We start from the raw sequence: 24,831 nt of genomic DNA on the forward strand, positions 1-24,831 counted from the left end.
CTATCTGTTTCCAAAACTAAAAGAGGTTTGAAGGGTTTGTTCATTTGCAATACAGCCGTATGGGGTTGGTTCCCAGATTTAAGGTCCGTTTTTGTTGTATTGATTTAAGGTAAGTAAAGTGATTTCCAAATGTAATGTTGGTACAGCTTTTACTGCACTCACAAAATAGCTGATAATTCAATTCTTTTTCGTCAGCTTTTGGATATTTTTTTTTTCGAGGAAAATACAGTGCATTTTCTAATTTCCAACAGCATCAAAAGCAAGAAGCGATTTCTTGCTATTAATAACAGGCTGTCAAAACTGAAGGATATGATAGAAGCGAGTGGTGTATTCTTGTGTGTGCACACTGGAAAAATAGACTAGTTATTTCAATAAAACTACTAAAAAAATGTAAGTTCAAATGGTTAGTAGAAAGGTTTTAAAATTATATATAAGCTATTTGTTAAAGCCTTGCGTGAAAGTGATAATTACATATACATATATAGATTGTTAAGCAAGTGAAATTGTTATTTTTCTGAAAGCAGCTAAATACCCCCACATTTAATGTGGGTCCCAAAAGACTCACATTGTTTTTTCGCCAGTGCTGTTCTGCAGTTCGAATTCAATCAGTGCAGATGGCATACAAAATAACCATGGCTGCAGTTGCAACTGCAACTGAATGTTAATGGCCAAGTCGGAGCTGAGCTGCCGTCAATAACCGGAAAGGAAAAAAGGAGAAAGCCAGGAAGTGAAAGCCGGAGAGCGAGCGAGTCTGGGTGAAAAAAATGCTCAAAGCTGGCAGCTGCATATTGTTTAACTTTTTCGGTGGACTTAACCCACTGACAGCCGCTGTCAAAGTGCGCAGCGAGGTTAACCCACCAGTACAACCAGTACCACCGCCACAGCTGCCGCTCAGGATTGTCATGTAAAATTGTAATGGAATCCGGAATCCGGATTACGGATCAAAAGGACTCGACTTTGCTGTCAGGTGGGGATTAAGCCAATTGAGTGGAGTGTCCAAGGGTGCGCAGCGTGGGTGGCCTTTTTTAATTGAGGGTCGTTGATGAGGCGGCAAGGTCAAGGGTCATCCGCTAACAGCTGACTGCGGTTGGCTAATTGCCCGCCCACCTACCAATACCTTATGCCTGCATTTTTCCGCCTCACATTTCGCAACTCGCATTTTGCATTTTGCATTTTCGCATTTTCGCATTTTGCATTTTCGCATTTCGCATACATGTGGCAGGCACTAAGTGGCCACGCCCTCTTATAACCGCCGCCTTCTTGGGCATTCCCTTTGTGAGCCGTGCAAGTCGGCCAAGCAGCTTATAGCCACTATATGCCCTCCGCATCCACATGCCCATCCACATCCACATCCACATCCACCATTTACGCCATATATCCGGCATGCATCCTGCTGCAAAAAATTATGTAGCATACTTTGCTGCGCTTTGCAGTTCTGTGTGTTCTGCGTTCTGTTTTTCGGGGTTTTTGGGGTTTCCGTTTGACTGCCCCGCCTTTTTCGCCACTCGTCTTTTGTGTTTTCCACACTTGGGGAAAATGCATTATTTCACCATATTTTTTTTTATTAACACTGATAAAAATAGTGTAGTAATTCCAGTTAATTCACATTCAATTTTAATATTTTGCCTTTGAAGTTCATTTATAATATGGAACTTCGAATTTAAATTGAAGAATTCAAGTCAGTTTTGGGTTTTTAAATGTTGATTCTAATATATAACCCCTTTTCCTGACTAAGTATATACATATGACTAACATTTCCAATATTCTTTTATTCACTTATTTTTATGTTTTATATTTAATATTTGTTTTTGTATTTTTTTCAACTATAAAAAACTTATTTCCAAATCGAATATACAGTATACTTTTAGAAATTTAAAAACCCTGGTTATTTATTTTTATAATTTCAAATTTTGAAAATACTGCAAGACCGAAGATTTCTTACAGTGCATTCTGGATTAGCATAACTTTGAAGCTGGGCTGGACTTTGGCAAAACCACAGACAAGATGGAAGCTCTTTTTTTGTTAGCAAACAAACATATATATAATATATGGCAGTGCAAGAAAAATATTTCTGGATTAAAGAGCTGGGTTCTTATTGCGTCAAGCCCAAGGTGATGGTTGTTTAAATAAAAATTAAAAGTAAGTTGTGTGAAATATGAGAATTGTTTGAAATTAAATCAATTAAATCACATTTAATTGGCACCGATCAAAACCGAACTCTTTATGGGGAAAAGTGCGGCCATGAATTTCAAAGAACAGATTTAAGCAGGAATGCAATCAGGCTTCGCAGGAAGACCTTGGATGGTGCCGGCAACCAGGGAGAAAAGTGGGAGAAAGGGTAAAAAGGATGCTGGAAATGATGACCCTGAAAAGCCGGGAAACAGCCAGGGCTGACTGTCTGATTAGATAACAAGCATCCGCTGGCGACAGTGTCAAAGGGCTTCGGCTGGACGACTCTTCCGATTCCCGGGCTAATTGGACTTGGCTGGAGTCCAGTAATTCGCGCTTCGATTAATTTCGCATACTAATTGAATCGATTGCAGTTAGTGCACAACAACAAGAGCAACAATAGCAACCATAACAAAAACAACAACGGCAAACGCCCGCACACATGGCGTATGATTAATATGGATCATAAAATTCATTACGCATACGCAACGGCGACCGCAAAACAATGCGGGCGCCACAACCAATCGATTGCTCACAGACACACACACAAATAAATACAATAAAATTCAATAAAATTAAATAAAATGCTATAATATACCAGTTAACCAAATAATTTCTATCGCTTATTTTGTGTGCTTACAGGAAAAAGGTTTTAAATGAGACGCCATATCGCTTTCATCAATCAGATTATCAATTTCACCAGAATATTGGCAGAACCTCTGTTTTGCTTTAACTTAAAAAGATGTAGTCCTCTTCTCGTTTAAATTATTTTTATGATTGACCCTGAATACGGGTTGTTTTTCTGGTATTTAATTTATTTTACACATGTTACCGCATACCCATCATTTATTTGAAGGTTAATTGCTTTTTCATATTCGTGAATTCTCGACTTTTTGTGAATTCCATTTTTTAAGTGGTGAAATTTACATAGAACATTTAAGTTTCCATGTTTCTCTGGTAAATTTGCAAGATATAAAAAGCTGAATGTATATTTTTTTTTAGAATTATATTTTCTTCATTATGATATAGCCAAATATCAACTTATATTAACAGTATTTTCGCAAGTTCAAATCCTGCTCTGTAACCCTCAATTAAGCTGTCAGTTGACTTTCCTATCGCTAATCACCCAGTGGGCGTGGGATGCTTAAATTTTTCGCTTTTCTGCTGCGCTCTGCACTTTCCACATTCTTCTTTGGACAAAGACAAAAGACCCCGAAATATCAGACAACGCCAAGAGGTTTTTCTATGTGGACGGTGGTTGAGGGAAGGGGGAACGAGGAGGAGGCTTTCTTCTTATTATGTATTATGTGTATTATTGTTGTTATTATTATTATGGCTGGCTTTGTTTGCCAGACTTGGTTGGCCAGGCCAAAAACTGTTGCATTGTTCCGGCTACGCAATCCACACAAAACACGAATGGAAAAAAAAAAAATGAAACCCACACACACACAAAATACAAAACAAAAGCTGAGGCACATGCCACGTTTTTTTACTGCCCACAGCTCGCGAAAGGGGGGAGGGGGGGGGGGGGTTGTGGGGCAAAAGGGCAGAGAGGGCGTGGCAGGGACTGGGGCAAGACAATGCGGCAATGAAATGTTATACCCAGAGTCCACTGTAATCGCAATATCTCAAGTTTTGAGGCGGAACAGTGGATCAAAAACTGGTTTTCGGGCTGTAAAATATATTATAATATATTTCACAATATAACATAAATATTATGGAAATAAATAAAAAATTAATTTTTATACGAAACTATAACTAGAGAAATACAAAAACTTAAAAAAAAAGATATATGCAAGACAAGTTTGTTAAGAATAAATAAAAGTTTGGACAATTTTAAGATTAATTTGAAATATTATAATAAAACAGATTAAAACATTTACCTTTGTTTTCTAAAAGGAACCTTGCCTCGTATACATACAAATATTGATTTCGATTCGGTGTCATTATTTTTGCCCCTAGTTTTGAGTTTTTTCCCCGCAGCTTGGCCTGCCATTTATGTTAATCAGCAGAGCAGGACTAAAAAAGCGGAGGGGTATGGGCTCAAACACGATACGATGTTTTTTGTGTGTGTTTGCAGATGCTTAAAATGTTCCACTTGCCGGGGGGAAAGAGACAGCTAGTGGGGGAGATAGGGATAGGGATAGTGGGTTTGCAAAGATTTGCATATAAAGCTGCGGCGACTGCCATGCATCACTTGTTCTACTTATAAATGCGTTGTTGTAACAAGAAGAACGTGCCATGTGTGCGTTTGAGTGTGGCCATGTGTGTGTTTGAGTGCGGCGAGAAAGCAGTGTGACCTTGATCTTGATAGCTATATTTTTCTCAGGCCAGAAAGAGAGGTTGAATGACATATTTTCTTGAGGAAGAATTATTATGAAGAACAAAAAGAATTAATCAATTTCGGTTTCCTAAACAACAGTTTATCATTTACAAGTAATTTAAACGGAATTGCCGAACTAAAAAAAACCCAATAAACGATAGTGTTAGAAATAGCTGTGAAGAAAAGTTGAGCTGCGTAATAATTGCATTCCATAGATTCCATTTTATTTGCATTCTTTTCGCCAGCTGCCATTTTTTATGCTCTAGCTTTTGCACTTTTTCTGGGTTTGGCTGCGATGGTTGGAAACAAATTGAATCGCCTTTATTGGATCCTATTACTTTCCATTTATTTTCAAATATACCTTATTTCCAAGTCCACTTGGCCATCGATGGGCATTCAGCTGTGAGTCTCTCGGCCAATTGAGAAGTTGGCCAGAAGTGGTGAAAGTTTTGCATACTGAACTCGAAAGGATGCATTCCTCTTAGCGGCTACTTTGAGGTTCTATTTTTCTCTATTTTTATGCTGATAACGTTTTTAATTATTGTTTGCATTTTTTACATTTTTTTTCTCGAACGCCGGCGAATGGCCGCCAAAATGACCAATGGCGCTGGCCGAGTTTTCTTGTTGTCCTTGCCAGGATTTTGCCTCCTTTTTTGCTCTCACATTTTTCTATTTCACCCTTTTTAGGCTTTCTCCTCTCGTTTTGCAACAGCCGGCGACCACGACGACTAGGCCTGCCATCAAAATTCACGGCTGACCTTGCCACTTGCTTTGTGAAGAGAAGAAAAAAAAAACTATAAATCCTGCACACACAGATATGGACACACGCACACATGGACAGTTGACCGCGTCGTGTAATGGTGTGTGTGTGTGTGTGTCTGTGGTGTGTCCTTAAAGCCATTCGCCTTTTGGCATTTAATTAACTTTCTCGGTTTGCGCGGAATTTCTCCCTCACTTTTTTCCTCCATTCCCTTTATTCCAGATTATAAATATTTGAGAAGTACATCCTTTTTAATGTAAGAATAAATTAAGGATAATTCTTCGCGAGCTCTTTAACTTGTTCCCCACGTCATGTGTGGATAAAGGAAAGCTCATACATTTTTTGAAATTTTCTAAGGACTAGATAATCGTCTTTAATATTCTTTCATATAAGAAACTAATTTTTTATTGCTTTATCAATTTTAAAATAATTTGTTTAGTGGACCGAATATTATTCTTTCATTTAAGAAACGTATTTTTTATTGCTTTCAAAATTTTAAAATAATTATTTATTTAGTTAACAGCATATTTGTTATGTGTTTGTTCAACACGTGCTCTAACACATTTTTCTTTATTTTTCCCCCATCACTACCATTAAATATAACGAAAGCCTTTATGTTTTCTTATATAACATGAATTATTCTTCAGTTCGTTGAACCTTTTTATACTTATAAGTGTTTGACATGTTATAAAAAATTAAAAACGATTTGTGAACCCTTTTCGTTATTTAATTTTGAGCACAAAGAGCTATGTAAAGTCAAGGAGTTTACAAGAGTCTTGGCTACACAATTCAGCTGAAACACACACGCATATGTATATGAAAAAAAAAAACCCAACATATGGAACATTTTTGGAATTTTTCCTTTTGCCTCCAGCTAGGTTGGCTTAGGCCCTTAAATACTTACATATGTTGCCAAATTAAGTTGAAAAGTCAGCTTATAGTTGGGGGCCAAAGGGAATTGGTTATGAGTGGCCCAAAGTGCCTTGCAGTTGTATAAGTGTTTCATGTGGCACCTGCCGTATGCAAATTTTGCAGCAAGTTAAGTGAAATTAGCGGCTTGTGAAGCCCAGGAGACAAGTCCTTCGCCTCCCCTTTTTTGAGCACCTAAAAACTCTTTGGTTTTTCCTCCGTTCTCCATTCAAAATCTTACATTTGCCTTTCAAAATATATTTTAAAACAAATTTTTTTCTAAAATCAGCCTTTCAAATTACAATATTCTTTTCTGTTATATTCATGTCTGTGCAGCTGCCGCATTAACCCTTGTGCAGTGAACTAGGTGCGTAAATTGTTGATTCCCAGAATCTGCAACTTTTTAATTTTGTTGGCAATGCAATGGGTGACTAATTGCCTTCTTAGCCTATTTTACGCAGAGAAAATATCATTGGGGGAATTTCCAAAAGGGGCGGTGAAACCAGGACCAGGAAAAGGACCAGGACCAGGACCAGAACCAGAACCAGGAGCAGGAGCAGGAGCAGGAGAAGGACTAGTGGTCGTGACAGCAACTTTCATTTGACATTAGTCAGTCGCCGTCTTTGTGGTCCTGGCAATTGCAATTTGCCAATTATGTTCTGCATGCCTTGTGCAAGGACAACTGAGATGTGCATAAATTAAGGATCACAAATGGGGTTGCAAGTGGGCGGAAGTCGGTGAAAGTGGGGGACAGTGGCTGCTCTAATGGCGTCGATTCAATTAGAAAGTCTCGGGGTATAATTGCCATGGCAGCCAAATGAAATTGACAACAAGTCGGCGTTGGGGGATGTTAGACACAAAGGGACAAAGTGGGGGGACATGGTTAGTTTCTTGATTTTTCCGATCGGGATTTCAGGCTCCTTTAAAATTCTGCTTAATCATGGTTTTAGACTTCTAGTTAATTGCACTGTCAAAAATATAATATCATGCACTCAATAAATAAAGGATTTTCTTTCAATAGTAAAATCAAACAATTCAATTAACAGTTTGAAAAACCGCTATGTTTTTAGTTTTGTTTTCGAGTCAGTCTTAGATGATATTCCTATAATGTCCTAATTCGCGGCAGTTTGAGTTAAGCAGGGTCACACTGCGTGACTTTTCTCAATTTTTTGCCAGTGCAGCCACACTAGTGGTGGTGTGTATTTGACTGTATTTATATGCCCACAGGCGTACACAAAACCAAGCAATGTAATGTCACATAAGGATGCGATGCCGAACAAGAAGAAGAAATGGCGCTCCCTTGGCTTCTTCTTCTTCATCTTCTGCTTTCACTGCATCTTGCTCTTCATCTTCTTCCCACTCATTGTTAGCCTACGGCAAATGCAGTTGTTGAGCCAAAAAAAAGGGAAAAAAACGAAAAAAAAAAAAGAAAAATAAAAGTATGGCATAATAATGTGTTACATGTCATGTGGGTGTACGTGGGTGAAAATCAATAACAAAATCTTCGAAAAAGTGTAAAAAAATAACGTGTAAAGCGACAGACTTTATCACGGTTTGACATGCACTGGCCGAGAAACTAGAAAAGGTTACATTTTAATTACACACGGAATTCCTTATAAATTCAAATTGTCCTTTAATTATATCTAGAAACCATGCTTGCCTTAATTGACAGTAACTGAAATTGATTTGGCAAATGAAAGGCATTTGTGGCTTGTGGTTATTTTAATATAATTTGAACAACGACAAGAGTTGTTGTGGTTAACATCAAAATTAAGACTTATCTGGTATTTTAGAAGCTGGTGGAAAATTATATATACATAAATATATGTAGATTTACAATATCAACTAAAATTGTCTATAGTTTGTTTTTTAAAACATTTTAAACTCTATTTAAAAATGAAATATGCAGATATGTAGATAGATATTTTGGTGGCAAGGCCTGTGTAAATGTGAGTTTCTCTCAGTGCATTGCAAGTGCAAGGATTATGAAAGTCACGTAGACTAGTCATAGGTGCAAGGATCTCTCGCACACACTCACACAATTGCCTAGAGCGTCGAATTCCGTTTTAAATGCGCTCAAATGCGCAAATAAATTTAAGAGGCGACGCCCCATTGCCACGCCCACTTTATCCCAATGGCATCTTTCGTGTGCCAGTGTGTGTGAGTTTCCACTAAGCCGATTTAGCTGAGAATGCTGCCACAACAACAACTAGAACACGTCCTGAGTCCCACACAAATAAAGGAGGCAGCACACACAGATACACCCATTCTGACATCCTATGGGTTACAGCCCATTGACAGTTAACTCTTGCAACTCGCACTTGAAGGTTTTCCGAATTTCAGAATTTTGGCACATTTTGGGCAGGACGAAGTCGCGTTTTTCATTGTCCGATCTCCTCACACAAATGGAATTTAATCCTCTGGACATGATTCCCTTAAATGCTTTTAGTGGCAGCTTAGACCCAAAAATCTAGGCGCTTGCCAAATGAAAAAGAATGATGGCCAAATTTTTTCGGGTTTTCTCTTCCTGTCAGTTAAACTACCATCAAATGTGGGCGTAAATCACTTTTGGAGGCTTTCCTATAAACAAATCATGAAATATTGTGATGATGACTGTACCATCTATAAAAATCTGCCTTGAACAAAAATAATCTCTTGTGTAAACAACAAGAATAAATCGTTCTTGGACTTAATGTTATGTTTAAAATATTTTTAAGTTTATAAACCCTTATTGGTAACGTGTTTCAAATTGTATTTATAGAACAAGAAAGATATATTTATACTCAACTTCTCTTCAAAATATTTCTAGATTTAATAGATGGTCAGACGTAAATCAATTTTAGAGGCGTTTTTCATAAACGAATTTTCGAATTTGTTGAAACTTGAAGGTATTGTTCAAATGTATTCTAAACAAAAATGGACTTTTAGGTAAGCAGCCAATTAAATTCCTTTGTTTATTACATTAACCCATATTTTCTCTAAATATTTGTACACCACAGTGAGAATATATTTTTGGAGTATAAGATATGTAAATTATTTCCAATTTTCAAACTTTAATATATTGATTTGGTGTATCTTGAGCAAAAAAATATTTATTTTTGGTATTTTACAGCGCTTTAAAAGACCACAAATCAATGGGTTAGTTTATTTCATTTGAGTTAGCAACAAAATTTGGAAGAAAAATCACAATTGATTACAAAATTCTGAACTGAAATGAAATTTTTGGCAAGACGATTAAATTACTTAATATTATTTATTTGCTGGACTTTCTCCACGCGATTCCCCAGTTAAGATTTAAGGTTCCTGGTTAATATTTTATGGCTGCCGGCTTCCGCTGGAAAAGCATCCGGTTGAAGTGTATTTTTTGCACTTTTTGTATGGTGTTTTTCAGGGCGATTGCCGATTTCCGATTATCAGGCTGCATCGTCCTCAACCATTTGAAACGTTTCCCAACTGACGTCAATCGATGAAACCCTTCCCTTTCGTCTGATTAAAAATAAACTTTGCATCCTTTCGGGCTCTGTTTTCACTTACTTTCCAAGTTTATTTTTAATAAAAAATGCCAAAAAAATAACTATATAATTGATTTATTGTTTCAACAACATTTCTTTTGTTTTCCCCGTAATTCCCCCGTCGGTTGGTTTTATGCGATATTCGTTCACTGATGCCAACAAATTGTTTTTCGTATATATCAAATTCAGCGTTAAATGCAAGCGGCAACAAAAAAAATGGCAAACAAACAGGATGTTCTAGGAATCAAGGGCCAAACACCATTATCACAGGTTCATGGTGGATATTATTCGGCTAAAAAAGGGATGGACTGGCAATTCAATTGAATGAATTGTATAAAATGAAGTTATAGATGTTGTATAAACTACTTTACGCTTAAAATTCTTTAAAAATCTATGATTGATTGGAATAGCCTCATTAATTCTTAGAAATGATTAAAAGAATTTAGTTTTTAAGATTAATTAATTCGGAATATAATAAACGTATAGGCATATTCACCACGGTTTTAAAGGGGTATCAAAGCGTCAATAAGAAAGCATTTTACACGATTTTTGCATAGTGAAAAGCGGAGTGCAATTTGATTTAAATTTGTAGGTCAGCGAGCAAATGCGTAACAAAGGATAAAAACCAAATAAAATTACCGAGCGTATAAATGAATAAATGTATATTTTTAGAATCTTGCAAAAAGGGTGGACATTAATTGATTCGCCCCCTGTTACCCAGAGTTACATTTCAATCACATTTTGTGCTAATAAATGTTCCCCTCTCAGCCACGCCTCCTTTTTTTTACCGCCCACACACCGGCCGGGTAATAAACATCAGAAAAACATCAGAAAAGCTCAGCTGAGCTAAATGGGAAGCCAAGAGTGATTAATTAGTTACGCTGGAAACGGATTCACTTGCTTTATGTAACAATTGATATTTGAGCACTCGCGACAATTATGACCCGTGGAACTACGAGTAGATGTTTGACATTTTAACAATACTTAAAAACGGTTGAAAAACCTACTCTAATATGAGTGATTGTACGTAAGTTCGGCACGCAGAGCGGATTTATTTTAAAATTCACCTAGCCCTCGAAAATCAATTTAAGACCATGTGAATTTTCTTTGAAGTCCCCTTCAACCCACTCCATTTTCAAAGCCCTGCCCTAATAAATGACATACCGAATTCGCTTCCTCTAGTTGTCTTGCAAAATGCCCAGTAATATAAACTCAAGGCCACGAGGGAGTATGGGAAATATGACACGATGGAATTTTTCAATTTCCGAAAAACCAAATAAACGCAGATTGAGAAACTATTTGGAAATACAATTAAATCAGGCAGTATGCATATGTATTCTTTTATTTGTGCCAGAAAAAATAATTAACAAGGGCATAAATGATTTGGATATCTATTTGGATAGGAAACATGTTGGATATTTAGCTGGTTTATTGGTTCTTTATTACTTCAATAAAAAATATTTAAAAAAAAATGTAAATAAAAATTGAATTTTTAAACTTTGAAATTGGAAATTGGGTAGTTGATTGATGTTTTTAATTCCATAAATAGTGTTATGAAGGTCAACAAATTTAATTTTACAATTATTTAATTCAATAAACAGTATTATTCAAGCATAAACAAACTTTTTGTATTGAAATAAAAATAAACTCTTTGAAAAGAGCGATAGAAAAAAAACATTTAATGAGCTTTACCCAGAATATATTTCCCCCTAACATCCTACCATTATTTTGAGCGTTGGTGTGTGAGTGGCTTATGGCTCAGACGAAACGACAAGGACTTATAATTAGATGAAGGGCCCTTGGCATGGTTCCATTTTCGGTTTCCCTGGGCCACTGTCCAACCGTCGGAGGCTTCACTGTGCCCCATTTAATGCGGTTGCGACTCGCTCTCCGAAATAGACCCATTTTGTTTACGCTTGGCTCTTTTGTTTAGACACTTGCTCGCTGATAAACAAATTTTCGGCGCTGCCACTATTTGCACATTACGCATACGCCACCGAGCCGTGCAGCCGAGCTCCATGCCCAAATTCGTAAATCTAAAATCTAAAATCCAATCCGGAATTCGCCTTTGCATCCGCAATTCAAACATTTTATTTGCACGCCAACACATTCCGCACTTGTCCCTCTCGACAAAAAGCATTTGACACAGTTCGAGCGGGGGAACTTTTGTTATTCGAAAGGCGGTGGAAAATGGGCGAAACACTTGACAGGCGAAGGAAAAGGTTTTCGGCCATGTCGATGCACTGCGAAAATCCCAGCAACAATAAGGAACAGGTATAAGAACAGGTATAAAAATGTAATATTAATTAGGTATTTTATAAAAATTGATTTCTTGTACATTTGACTTTCCAAGTTTATTTTGCGTTACTCACTTTCAATTTAACAAAGGTATACGAAAAATACTCAAAGATAAAATATATATCAAATTAAATGATTTTGTAATGGTACATGTATTTTTTTGATTATGATATAAACTAAATTATATATATTTCACAGAAACCTTAAAAAATATGAGTAACAAAATTATAAGACAGTTTCAAAAACAGTTACCAAAAGCGATTTAGTTTCGCCGAGCTCAAAAGGTGACCAACTACCAAACTTTTCCTGCGGTTTACGTGTCTAATATAGTATACGACCCTGAGAAGTTTGGGCCTAAGAAGGGACCTTAACTTAAGTTAATTGACTCAACAATTTGGAAACTTTTGCCACTGCTTTTCCCGAAGTGCAAACGAATTGAAACGGTGAAGTGGACAGATGTGGTCGAGATGGGATTGCACTTTCGCAAGTGGCACAATTTGATTACAAGAACGTTTAAGTTGGCCGCAGGATTCTGGTTTCGATAATGAGGTGGGCAGGTTGCAAGTTGCAAGTTGCAGTTGCCACATGGACAGGTGGTAGCGGGGATTCTGACGGGGATTCGCCACCTCAATTTTCCCAGTTCATTAGAGAGCGAGTCAAGGACATTTAAAGTCTCCTCCACGGCACACAAAAACACTTCACGCGGCACTTTGGACAATGCTAACGAGCTCCCACATCGTCCTCATATGTACACATATGTCCACATATATATATACATATATGCTGTACTGTATGTCAGTGCACCCTCTTGAAATATAAATACTAAATGTCGTTTTCTCTCCAGTTCATGTGTAAGATGAAAAGATGCATAGCTCAAAGATGCAAAGATGCATGGATTGCATCCCCAAGTTTTTTGGGGGAAATGTGAAAATGTGAAAATGGAGTGGCGGACAGCTTGTTTATCATACAATAAAGAAGTTATACACAGAGTATGACATGTGTAAACATTCGAACCGCAAATGATTTCATATAGATGTCAGTTTGAAGAGTGGGATCTGCCCCGCTTGGGTTCATAAATATTTATCCCAGAATATTGCAGCTGCGAGTGCATATTTTCCATTTGCGCAACGCATTTACAGACTGCGCAACAAGTTTGAAAATAGTTGCGGAAAATTATTTAACATTTTTACGCACAATAGAAACAATTTATTTTAGCTCTGTATAAAAGGCTTTCCTTTTTTAGCTAAATTTGATTTTTTTAAATCAGTTATTTATCAAATATTATTAAGACCAAAAAGGTTTAAAAGTAAAAAAGCTTTTATACTAAACTTCTTAATCATTTATTTTTTATATATTTTAAAGTAAATTTTCTTATAAATTTTACCTAGAACATCAAATGTTGAACATTAACAACAATATTACAACTTTATGCTCTAATTTTTTTGAGCTGGTTAAATTGTAACATACCATTTTAACTACATTTTAGTAATGATTGGCACTAAACTTATTCAACAAATTTTTTTCAATTTTATTAATATTGCTGTAAGAAACTGTGCAAAAATAATTTTAAACTGTGTTCTCTAGCTTTCCAATTTGATTCAATTAAGTATATCACAATTTATTCCAGAACGCATAAATTCCGTCGATTAGAATGCAAATTTTAAACGCAATGCGATGGCAATACTGGTAATAAATAAATAAATTACAGAAACTCCCGCCGCTAACTGATATGATAATTTTCCACAATTATATCATTTGGCTTTATGATTTCGTAATGAAGCCGTTTGGCCAAGATTAAAGCAAACAATCCGGCAAAATAATGAATAAATACAAAAAGGCGGGCAAACAACACACACGAGTAGAAGAAGTTTATTCTATTATCACCAGAATGGTATTTAACCCCCTAAAAGTTTGTTTGTTAACCAATTAACACTCACCCGCCGGTTTTGCTGCTGCTACTGCTGGTGTTTTTTCCTCTTTTTTTTTTGGTTTTGGGTTCCGGGCTCGATTCAAATATTTGTTTGGTGTTTCTTTTTTGGATCTTTCAAGTGTTTTTTATTTATTCTGTTTTCTTTTTTCTTCAAGCAATACTCGCGTTGAAAGCACAGCAAAAAAAATGTGTGGTAGCTTGAACTTGAAAAACGTTTTCGAAAGCGGGTTTTTATAAATTAATTGTGAGTTTGCTCTGCTAATTTCTGCTGGGAAAGCGAAACGAACGCCACGAGTGCCGAAGCCGTTATGACAGAATCTGGCTAACAGCCGAGTAACTTATCCTTAGCGGAAAAGCGGAAAAAGCCGAGCGGAAAAGCCACGGCCCGAACGCCACTCGGTTCTCGGCCATTTTCCCAGTGTGGCCGCTGTGCAACTGCTGCACTGTGCGTACCGTTTGGGAAAATCGGAAAATGGGAAAATCTCTCGCTCTTGCCTCTCTTCTTGCATTGCAAGTTTCACTGTTGTTTGTTTGCCTGTTTGTTTACTGTTTACTGCTGCTTCTGCCGCTTTTCCTAGCCGTAAAATAAAAGTGAAAATAAATTTCCGCTGCCGGCAACAAACTCACAAACACACTCGAAACACCCATCAAAACAAAAAAAAGCATCTAAAACAAAGACTGGGACACTTTTAGATCATTAATACACATTTCCAAAAAATTAGTTGGCTTTTATGGGCAATATATACATTTATTTTAAAGTTAATTGCAACCACAACATTACAAAAAAAAGGAAACTATATTTGGCCAAATTTGATTCATTTCCATTTAAATATAACGTATACGCCATGTTGGGCTTAGCTGTTTCATGGAAGTCATTCAAAAAGATTTAAAAAATATAGAAATAAATAAATAAATATATATTAATAAATAATAAATTTAAAAAATTACATTTACTTAATTAATTTTTTTTTATATTTGTATTATAATAATTTTCCCAAAACTATGACTCATCATTTTTGCAAGTTCCAAAACTACATCCCCACTTATTTCTTAAATTTCAAACATTAATCAAAAACCTATCCAGGTGACCTTTTCATTTTAAAATAGGCAGTGTGACCACAGTTGTCATACATTTCGATCTATTTTGGTTGGCAATGAATTCCGGATTCCCTTGACAGTCGTTCACCGGACAATTTCTGCTCCGTAATGATGATTGACGTGGCAAACAAGCCGGGAGGAAAGAGTGACAACGAATGATGGATGCCCTGAAAAGGATTTATGATGCTCAGCGTGCTGCGAAGGGGATTTATTGGGCGCCAAAATGTAGGCAACACATGCCAACTGGCCCTAAGAAGTAGGCAACACTTGGTGATGACTAACAGTTGTGGGCAAAATACTAGCTACGGGCTTGGAAAAATTGTTTAATAAATAAATAATAAGAAATACCAAAAAATTGAAAAATTAACATATGAATAAAAAAATACACTTAAAAAAATAATTAAAAAAATTAACAAATGCTAATAAAATTACACAAAAAAATATATTGTAATCTAATTTAGGGACTATTATTTTTTCTTCCTGCTAGCATATTGCATCCAAGGGAATCCTCACCTGCTGGCGGGCAAATGAGACCTTGAGCTATTGCGCCGGAGATTGCAACGCCGATTGTTGCTGCAGCTGCAGCATGCAACTGATGTTCTTCGGCGGAGCACGTGACCACCTAAGTGGGAATGGGGCCCAAACGCTATATATAGGCATATGTGCGCCTCGAATTGCTGTCACTGGCAAAATGGGATATGGGATATATGCGCCCACGTCAACGCACGGCAGCAGCAACAACTGTTGCAGGCACGACAGCAACATCGGCAGCACAGCAGCAACAGCAACAGCAGCAGCAACAGCAACAGCACACCAGCAACATCAGCAGCAATAGCAACAGCAACAGCAACGACGTCAACATTGGCCTAGTCACGTTTTGATTCGTTTCTCATTCGTTTATTCCCGCTCCTTTCATTTCGTATCATTTGGTTGGTCTTGCCTTTGTACATTTGCCCGCCAAAGTCTACAAAATGTGGGGTATTCTTGACTATAGGCTTGGTATAGGATTGGAATTTCAAGTTCATGGATAAATAGAAAATTTCTAGGGCTTAAAATCTTTTTAAAAGTTTTCTAAAAGTATGCTACGATTATTTTTTGATCCTGAAATCTGAAATCATGGCCTCTATATGATGTAATATGAATTGAAAAGCTCACTACGAACTCATAAATAGGTGTTTTTGTTAGTCTTACGCCCATTTTAGAAAGCAAAAATTGAAATTACATAGTATGCTCAGAAACTTTTTGGGTCTTAAAGTCTTATTAATAATGTTTTCTTTTTCCTTTTTAAAGACTCCTTCCGCAAAATATCTATGTTTATAATTGAATATTATTTAAAGGTGACCATTGAAATCACCCGTTTAGAAGTATTTTACAGGGTATTCGATATAAGACTCCTGCCATTGGAGCTCTAATACTTGCTTTTCAATTTGAACTGGCAAAAACGAAAAGAACAAAAAGTTGGAGAAAAAAATGTAGGAAAACTGTGCCAACATCGGCCTGCAGTGTTTAATTATAGTCACTGACTAGCGGGATGAAACTGGCAGGCTGGCAAACTGGCAAACTGACTGAATGACTGATTGTCTGACTTACTGACCCATTTTGCATGTAATGCGGTCAAATGCCTCGCTTGTGCTCCACACGTTCATAAATCAAATGCAGCCTCACACAGATGCTAGGCATATGGACATTGCTGTTTGTTTTGACCAAACAAAAAGTCTGCAGAATTCATAAATCAGGTAAAAGCACTCGAAGGGCTGGTATGTTTGGATGTTTGTTTACCGGGTCCAGTTGCAGTTTATTACCGAGATCGTTAATAAAAACGGAAATTATGGGGATGGGGAGGTGTATTTGGTCAAAAATTTGAAAGCATCACTTTTGTAGGAACACTGCTTTTGCCCAAGAAACATTGAGGCATATTGCCTATTGTCCCTGAACCCCGGCACCTATAATTCCGATTAGGCATCTAATCTTTAATCTATAATCTTATTCCACCGATTTTGTTACGGAATTGAATTTAGCACGTCCGACGATCAAGCGGCGTTGACAGGCGACCGGCAACTGGGGGCGAAATCGAAACTGCAACTTAGCTCAAGTATCAGCTATATGGTATTCTATATGCCATATAGGCTATATGCAGCCATAATGAGCAGGAAAAACAGTGTATCATCAAAGGCGGAAAACATGGGGAAATTTAAGATACAGAGCAACAAGTAAGTGGAATGGGGAAACAATGCTAATGAGAACAAAAGCTGCTACAAAGACAGAATTTAAAACAACAGCGGCAACACCTGTAAGTGCAATATAAATTTAAATGTGCAGCAGCAACACTTGGAGAAAAAGTTGTAAGTGCCACACACAGCAATGGCAATAGTTTCAGGAAAATTAAGATAAATTTATTGATGTTTAATTAGTTCAAAGAAATGTGCAAAATTGAAGGATGCAACATGGACTCATTTCAGGTAATATAATAAATATATTTTAATATTTATTTAAATAGGGGAATAGCCTTTAAAAAAAGTTGCAAATATAATATAGGCAACATTTAAGGATGCCACAAGGACATTGGCAGTATTTTTAGAAAAAAATATAAAGTGAGCAGTAGTTGTGCAAGTGCAATGCAAATGTGCTTAAGCGAACAACATGAACAGCAGCAATATACCCAGAAAAAAAGGAACAACATCAGCAGCACCTGCAACTAAAATATTTAAACAAAAAAAACAGTGCCAACAGGTTGAAAATACAGCAAAAAATAAAGCATACAACCTCAAAAACATTTCGACTTGCAACACCCAGGGGAAAGACAAGAGTAATTGGTTTTATGACTAACCAATTTGAGGCAACAACATAAGCCGCACAAAACATATATATATATAAATGTATAAAACCGACACAATGTCACCGCAACTGCACAGTATCAAATATATTGTACATATTTATATTAAAGAGAAAAAACAACATTGCGGCGATGCAATCGCAATCGCAACTGCAACTTGTGTCCTCTTCAGAATTCCGCTGAATGTAGGGGCATAAATTACAGTAAATGAGAAAAGCGAATAAGTAAAAATTAAATAAACATCAGGAGAAATGTGGAAATGTCAAAAGAAAATTGCCGCAATCTGGGCGATAAGAGAGCTCAACTTGAAAATACCCTAGGCGAAAGATACAAGTGAACTAGTGCACAGAGAAAATTCAAACGTTCTCAATCTGAGTTGAAAATGTTCTTAAAAGTAGAACAACATTTACATTTTATTTATATAGGTATCAAAAAATTATCATCATTTCGTTTTAATATTGAGAACATTGATACCACAATGTACTTAGACCGTATTTAAGAACGAAAGTTCTCAATTCAAGAACAATGTACTTGAATAATTCTCTCTGTGGGGGAAGTTTTATTCTTTCACTAAGTTCTTAATAGTTTAAATATTGAATACTTTTACTAGGGTTGGCTTAATTTAATGAGCTGCCTTAGTTTGATACTTAGAGTGATTTCGCGTAATTTTCGTAATCTGGGTGATGGATTTCTGCCTAAGATGAAGTGCGCCTTCTGGAGAACAGCCAAGACTCAACGGAAAATGGTAATGGTGGGTGGAAAATGGAGGTACATGAAAACAAAAGGCAAAAGCGCAGCTGATGACATCCGCCCACTTTCTCCACTTTCTTCAGCCCCCCCCCTGCTAGTCGACTGGAACACTAAAGTAACTTTTTGTTGTTATTTTGAATGGCGCAAAACGCTTGCGTGCATTATAATAATCAGAATCTCTTGTCTTTCTCTGGCCTGTCAACGCAGTTATCATCTTCATCGCACACTGACAAAAATAAATATTATAATAATATTTGTTAATTAAAAAGTATTATAGACGACCTGTCAACACGGCTGTCATCTTAATCGCACACTGTCAAAAAAATATTTAAATAATAATTGTTAATTAATTAGAGTATAGCAAAATCAAGGCGTACAGCTAAAAGACCGACAGTTTTGAGCAGCTGGCTACAAATGCTATCGATTCCTATCACTTTAAGGAACATTTATTTTTTGACCCATTTTCTCATTTTTTATAAGGGGGTACATCGGTTATTTTTGGGATTCAGATTTTGGTCAAAAATACTCATTTTTTTAGTGGTTTTTTAGTCGTAGTTCATCCAAATCAAGGCGTACAGCTAAAAGACCGACTGTTTTGAGCAGCTTGCTAAATATGCTAACGATCCTCACCACATTTAGGAAAACTTATTTTTTTTACCAATTTTCGAATTTTTTGTAGGGGTTGCATCACTTTTTTTTGCAAAAATTGTGAAAAATTAAAAATTTCTAGGTTTGAATGCCAATTTGTTGGAAATTAAGCGCCGAGCTCGACGAGGTATGACATTTCTTATTCTGACTTATATTTTTGTTATGACAGCCAAAAAACGGAATTTTTATGGCGAAAAAAGAGTTTAGATTTACGTCAAAAATACGAGATTCAGGTTTTTGTCAAAAATGCAACATTTTTTTTCGGTTTTTTCATCGTAGTTCAGCCAAATCAAGACGTACAGCTAAAAGACCGACTGTTTTGAGCAGCTTGCTAAATATGCTAACGATTCTCATCACTTTTAGGAAAATTTATTTTTTGACCAATTTTCGCATTTTTTGTAAGGGGTTACATCACTTTTTTTGAAAAAAATGGCAAAAATTAAAAATTTTTAGGTTTGAATGCCAATTTGTTGGAAATTAAGCGCCGAGCTCGACGAGGTATGACATTTCTTATTCTGACTTATATTTTTGTTATGGCAGCCAAAAAACGGAATTTTTATGGCGAAAAAGGGTTTAGATTTTCGTCAAAAATACGAGATTCATATTTTTGTCAAAAACTAGACATTTTTTTTCGGTTTTTTCATCGTAGTTCAGCCAAATCAAGGCGTACAGCTAAAAGACCGACTGTTCTGAACAGCTTGCTAAATATGCTAACGATTCTCATCACTTTTAGGAAAATTTATTTTTTGACCAATTTTCGCATTTTTTGTAAGGGGTTACATCACTTTTTTTGAAAAAAATGGCAAAAATTAAAAATTTTTAGGTTTGAATGCCAATTTGTTGGAAATTAAGCGCCGAGCTCGACGAGGTATGACATTCCTCATTCGGACTCATATTTTTGTTATGGCAGCCAAAAAACGGAATTTTTATGGCGAAAAAAGGGTTCCAATTTGTGTCAAAAATACGAAATTCAGATTTTTGTCAAAAGTGCGAAATTTTTTTCGGTTTTTTCATCGTAGTTCAGCCAAATAAAGGCGTACAGCTAAAAGACCGACAGTTTTGAGCAGCTTGCTTTAATTGCTATCGATCCCCATCACTTTATTTCTTGACCAATTACGATCGATCGCCTTTAATTTTCATCCGATCGAATTTTCTGCCAGTCCACAACTGATTTTTTGCCATTCCAACTTTCAATTTCTTTTATTTCTATGCGGATGCGAATTATTTTGACTCTTTTTCGCAGAGCTTTATGAAGATTTTAATTTTTAAGTGCCACTCGCCGTCACCTTTACGAGTGGATTTTCCAGGGGGGACTTTTCCGGGGGAAATGGTAAAATGCTGCAGGTGGTAAAATGCCCCTATTTCGGTTCCCTGCCCTTTCCGCCTGTTTTCCACGTTTTGTTTGCCTCGAATGCTTCCCTTTTGTCCATTTGAAAAGGAAAATAAATGGAAGAAATAACGAAAATAAGAGAAAATATCAAGAAAGAAAAACTTGTGCAAATGAAGCGTTAAATTGACTGAGTGCTGAAGAAAAAAAAGGAGGGAAAATTCGTCTTCCAACTAGATGGGCAAAAGGAAACTTGGTGTTGAACTTGATATTGACGTCTTTAATTGATCGAAACAGCCGAACTTCAAGGGACTTGAATGCTAAATGCAATTATTTGCAGTTATCAAAAAAATCACAAAATCCATCTTACTAATATTATTTCATTCTGTTAGCCTAAGTTCTTTGTTCTGACATGTGTCAGGGCCATATGGCCATTTTAGTTAAATAAATTCGATCATATTTAATTTCCGAAAGACCGTTTTGTTGTCCCGGAATTCTCGAACCCCTTTCCTATTTCCTCAGTTCAGGGCAATTTGCCCAATTTTTATGCTTCACGAGTGTTCACTTCTTTGAGGTACCCATCTATTTGGTTATTTAAGGGAGTATTTGGCTGTTCAAGTTGCTGGGGTTATGAGACATGGGATATTTAGCTTTGTAATATTTTTGGAATGATAGTATTTATACCTTTTGTAGTTGAATATTTTTACCTTTAAATGGTTAATGGTTTTAAAACAGATATTTAAAAGAAGTGTTGGAATTAATTTATGTAACTACTTGAATTCTACTTATAAATACTGTAAATGAATAAAAATAAATAATAATTGCAATGATAAGCAAAATGTTAAAAAATATTTTAATTTTTAGATTAATTTTTCAGTTTTTTCTACCATTGCATTCTTACAGGGTATCGAAAATACCTAATATTTGCCTGAATCTCTTTCCCTTTCAGACATGCAGGCCATATATATTTTTTATGACTGTCAGTTGTGCTGCGTTTGGCAACAAAATTTGTTTAAACAAAGCGCCGGCAGGGAGAAAAATCAATTTTTTATTGCTCAGTTGCTGTTGCTTTAGTTTGCTGCTGCGTTGCTTTTGTTTAGATTTCATCCAAATTTATTAGCAGGCAGCGAGTGAAGCGCTTTTCCTCGGCATTTTATTACTGCTTTTGGGCCAAGCAGTTGACAAGTCTCAAGATTTTCACACAGAAAAATAATATTTAAAGTTAAAAAAATTGATTTACTTTTTACTTACTTTACTTTTTTTATTTGTACTTGAAAAGGCAACAAAATAGCTACAAAATTAGCAATTTTAATTTGTAGTACAGCCAAAGGGCTCAATATATATTACCAAAATTGTACAATAAACTCTGTTAATAAATGCAAATATCTATTTTCTTCAATTTAAAGAATATAAGGGCTTCAAATTCAATTTTTTCAGTGCCATAAAACAATAAAAAGTGGGTGGTTTTCGTGTATTTGGAGGCGTGTCCGAGGTGCCCAGTTCGCTAATCTATTTGCCTTTTGATTGCCTTTTAATTACTGAGCGGCAAATAAACATAAACAATGGCGTTTAGCGGAAAATAGGGGATCTGTATTTAGCTAACGTGAAAAAGCAAAAAGCACATGCAATATAAGGCGAAACAAAAACAGAACCCAAAAATATTAATGATTAAGCTCGGCCAGCCATCAGGAAAAAAAGAGCAACGGCCCTCTTTGTCTTTTTGCCGGCTGTTTATCTTATATTCTATCGTTTTTATCTTGTATCTTTCAGTACGCTCCACGGCAATTGTAGGTCATTTTACAATGGCCTTTGCTTGAGGTTGGGGAATTAATTAAAGTCAATTAAAATGTTTTTAATCAGTACCTCATTGAAACGAAATTGGAAAATAAAAAGAAGTTGTTTTTCCTCAATTTGTGAACTTAAAAGCACCCAGAGAAATATTTAAAATTCTTGAATTGAGAACATTCGTTCTTAAAAACAGTGTATGTACCTTTTGGTATCATTGTTCTCAATACTAAAACGAAGTGGTGAGAAGAAAAAAGTTAAATTGATATAATTTAACAACGTTTTGATACTACTACTGACTGAAAAAATTGTCAACTTAAAAAACCGTCGTTCTATTTTTAAGAACATTTTCAACTCAAATGAGAACGTCAGAATTTTCTCTGCGTGGGAACACCCGAAGAATCCAAATTCAAGGAACATAATTTCTTTGGCAGTGGTGTTCTATTTTGAACTCCTTTGATGATTAATCCATCGTCTCCAGTTATTTATTATTAGTGCGGGGATTTCAAAGTGGCCAACTGCAAAGCACAGGGCACGCGCTATCATCAAAAGTAATCTGGGCTTAACGGGAGTAAGTGCATCTGGGGATCAGAGCTCAGGATTATGGCCGCCTTATGAAAAGTGGCAAGTTAAGATAAGAAGGAAGCAAATTTTCCCATTTATCCAGGGAATGGTTATCCGACAACTATTGCTACCGATTTTAGCAAATACTTTTGGAAAACCAAACTTACACGAAAAGATAAAAATGGGAAAAAATTTAAGTCCAGTTTAATGGAAACATCTAAGGTACCTTATTTTTCATGCTTTTACAAAAGTTTTTGACTTGATTCTTAGTAACCCTAAGAATCTTTTCCAGACAATTGTTAATCGCTGAATAGACCTTGCCCCCACTAGAATTACAATTTTTGTATTATCTGCAAATCCACCCTTGGCTTTTAACTTTCGCCGTTGACATTTTGGCAGTTTTCCCCCCCAAATTCGCACAGAAGGAGGTCAATTTAATTAATGTGAAATGCGAAATGAAACGAAATTAAATTTCAATGCCACAAAATGCCCTCAGATGCGTATTGATGAGCGGGTAGCGGAGACACAAAAGCCGGCACACTGGCCTTAATTAAGCTAAAAGCCCTGGCCAAAGGTCTTGCCAAAAAAATAAAAAAAAAGAAAGTGAAAATATAAATGAAAGAAAGCCAGCTAAACAATTAGCAAACGCTTTAGCAACACAAGAAAACGAGTCCTTTTCCCTAACAGCACAGCACACAAACAGTTTCCCCGACAATTGCACAACAATCGGGGGCAGGTGAAATTTTTTTGGGAGAGATGGGGGTGAAAATGTCAACATCTTTTCCCCCCATTTGTACACCGAAGGTTGGAGCTTCTCCTTATGCAAACTGCAGTTTTTCAACTTGTTAACCGCCACTTGTTGGGTTTTTTTCAGGGGAAAAACTGTTCTTGGGGTTTCCACGTAACCGACTTTCCTTGAAATTGGTTTAAGTACATCTTCGTCTGTCAATTTGGAGAACAGGAGCCTGGTTGATTGGAAAAGATAGCGCTACATTTGCCCTAGAACTTGGCCTGTATGTCAGTTGCAGGTGAATTATACTCGTAGAAATACAAAATAAATAAGAAAAAATTACTGTCTCATAGCTATTACTCATACCCAAAGCTCTGTATATTTTATTCATCGGAAATTTAAGCGGCCTTTGTAAGGCTATAAGTAAATATATATAAACTAACTCGTTTAATTTTATAGATAAAAGGACATTCAAAACAATTTTCCTTTTTTTTTAATACTAAAATATTTTAATAGCTGCGTGACGTTTGAAATGATTATTACTTTTACGTGATGTTGACTTTTAGTTTGTGATTTATTGCGAGCAGTTGATGAAATTAAATTGTTGCCCAGCATACTTGTCGTATGAGTTATTTTTGGGGGTTGCTTCTTCTTTAAAATACAGTAATATTAGGTATAAATTTAAGCTTTTAATTTTAATAAATAAATCTTTCATTTTATTCGTTTGAATAATTTTTCGCTTGTTGCAAAGATTTTCATTGTAATCTAGCTATAATTGGATTTGGTAAAATCATGTGCATTTTAATAACCGTTTTACAGTTCATTAGCTGTTTAATTTTTTTTTTATATTTTCCGTATTTGATTATTAATATTTTTGCAGCAATTTTCCGGCTACCAAGGATACGTGCAGCAAGGATACGTGCAATGCAAATAGACTTGATTTTAAATTATTCACAGCCACAATTAGTTTTCAATTAGAATATGACGCGCGAACGTAAATCACTCCCTCTTCTTGCCACACTTTTTACAAGGGCCAACAAGTTGCCGTTGCGAAACACGTGACTTGGCCAGAAAAAGGGGGAGGAAAATATTTAGCGTAAAACTCGTAACGAAAGCCAAAAAAGTGCACGGAAAATGTAAAAGTGAGTGCAAAAATGAGGGGGGTTGGAAATGGGGATGAAAAATTCGCATCCTT

At 36.1% G+C, this 24,831-nt stretch overlaps 1 protein-coding gene across 3 annotated transcripts in view; it reads right to left on the minus strand.

The window, feature by feature from the left end:
* Positions 1–17,053, minus strand: part of Pdfr (Pigment-dispersing factor receptor) — a 34,018-nt gene extending 16,965 nt beyond the window's left edge. Inside the window, exons 1-2 of one of the 3 annotated variants that reach the window (XM_036820210.3) lie at positions 16,594–17,053; positions 13,909–14,104 (exon numbers count right to left, since the gene is read on the minus strand). The gene's annotated coding sequence lies outside the window, so the exon portion shown is untranslated. Of the gene's footprint in view, positions 1–13,908; positions 14,476–16,593 lie in introns of all 3 variants that reach the window. The other 2 variants (XM_070997364.1, XM_017083653.4) reach the window with 2 other exon arrangements.
* Positions 17,054–24,831: the final 7,778 nt, after the last annotated feature.

This window comes from Drosophila suzukii, chromosome X, assembly GCF_043229965.1.
Source record: "Drosophila suzukii chromosome X, CBGP_Dsuzu_IsoJpt1.0, whole genome shotgun sequence".
Taxonomy (NCBI): Eukaryota; Metazoa; Arthropoda; class Insecta; order Diptera; family Drosophilidae; genus Drosophila; species Drosophila suzukii.